Raw genomic sequence first — 1,920 nt, forward strand, 5'->3', positions numbered from 1 at the left:
CTACAAATGCTTGTCCCATAAGATTATGTGCTATACCCGTAATCTGCTTTATATTTTAATCTGTAAAACATTGCTTCATATTATTAGCGACATATGCTGAAGCACTGTCACTCTCAATTTGTACAAGCATCTCCATAACAGTCAAAACTTCTAATAAATGTGTGATTAAAGAATCAATCATTTCAGAACTTAAAAACATTGCCAATTAAAATCTTGAATATATGACTATAGTATGGTGAACACATGCCAATTTTCCAAACTTTGCAAAGTGAAACACATCCATTTGCCAAATTTCATTTCTTTTTTTTAAGATAAAATAAGTTTTTATTTATATTTTTATAGTAAAGGGGAAAGCCTTAACTTGCAGGACAATTCTTGGGCAGTATGTACAACTTACTTTTTATTTCCATGGAATGGAACCAACACCGACTGAGACTACAAAGTATACACTAGAAATCAGCAAATGCTGGCAACAGAGTAGGAAAAAGACAAAGAAATGAAGCATCGAGACGAGAAACCCTTCACTGGGACCTGCTGACCACAGCAGAGCCAGGACGGATCACACAGTGGCGACAAGTTCCAGGACAGGAGGACGGGAGGCTGGACTGGGCTGTGGGTTTAGTACCAGGTAAGTCGCTCTTGGTATTTACATACAAAATAGTTGGCTCTATTTCTTAGAAATACACACAGAAAGAAATGAAGATTTGATCATTACTTTATGAATCTGTCGCTTTACAATAATCAGACATAATCAGAAATAGGGGGCATTTCATTCAGATTCAAATTTCAGTAGCAGGAAATAAATATCAAAACATCATCACTGGCCCTTAATACAAAACCTCTACCCTACCTAAAACTCCCTCCCAGCCCCACCCACATAGCCACCTCCACTCCTGAGAGCCGATTGTTTCACTGCCGCCGCCTCCTATACATACATACCAGTGACCGGTGGCCTTCTGGAAGGCTGGGTCTTCGGGCTTAAACAGCCTAAGTGACTGACTGTGCCAAGGGTGCTGCAGATCTGTCCCCACTTTCCTTTTCTACCACACAAGCTTTTTTAAGAATCCCGTCTTTCAACAGGAGAGACAGCTTTTCCAAAAAAATAATCCTTACAAAGGAGAGGGAGTGAGTTCTGATTACTCCAATCTGGTCTTGTCAAAGCAGAACAGTTCAGAGATTCACAAAGTCCACCAAACAGAGGTGAGGGAGGACTGGGAGGAGAGCCTAGCAGAGCAGGCGTCCTCCAGGCACGTGCTCTGAGGGCTGGAGGAGCTGGTAGGGTGGGTAGGACACAGTGTACTCAGAGGTCTGGCCGGCCGTCTGTCCTCCACAGAAAGAGCTGCCAAGTTGGGGTGTTTTGGTTTAAAATTTCTGGTGGGGACAGGAACCGCTGAAGGGAATACATTTAAAAATAGTGGACACAGGGAAGGGGATGAGAGCTGTTGTCCAAGAGCTTTTATGCAAAAATAACAATTAATAAAGAGAAAAGGAAAATAAAGAGTCTTCTCAATGGTTCTGAGGGTTCTAATGATGAACAGAAGGAGGATGCAACGAGAAAGTCAACAATTTTATTTCTGGCCTGCCCCGCATGGCTTAGCTGGCCTCCATCCGGAGTTTCTTCCTGCTCTGGGGCTCTTCAGGCTCGGACTCTGAGCTGGAGTCTGAACCCCCATCGAAGGCAGAGATGGTGCCGCCCTTGGCGTTGATTTAGAGGCTGTTGTCTGAGGAGGGGTGTTGCGGCCTGCCCGCAGTCCACAACACGAACGGTTCAACTGAGAATGGCAGTTCGAACTGAAAAGAGAGGAATCTAGACGGGGCGGAAGAATGAATGGAGCCAAGACAACAAACGTTCTGATCAAGGCTCAATTTTACTATTTTCAGACACTCAGTTATAAAGGAAGGGGGAGGGAACCCAATATC

The 1,920-nt window shown here is 43.9% G+C and overlaps 1 pseudogene across 1 annotated transcript in view; it reads right to left on the reverse strand.

The window, feature by feature from the left end:
- Positions 1 to 1,580: 1,580 nt before the first annotated feature.
- The window catches only part of LOC110302496, a 1,017-nt pseudogene continuing 677 nt past the window's right edge, over positions 1,581 to 1,920 (reverse strand). Inside the window, exon 2 of the transcript XR_002378804.2 lies at positions 1,581 to 1,733. The product of XR_002378804.2 is annotated as a protein max-like (transcript). The remainder of the gene's footprint in view (positions 1,734 to 1,920) is intronic.

The sequence above is a fragment of the Mus caroli genome, chromosome 9 (genome assembly GCF_900094665.2).
Source record: "Mus caroli chromosome 9, CAROLI_EIJ_v1.1, whole genome shotgun sequence".
Taxonomy (NCBI): Eukaryota; Metazoa; Chordata; class Mammalia; order Rodentia; family Muridae; genus Mus; species Mus caroli.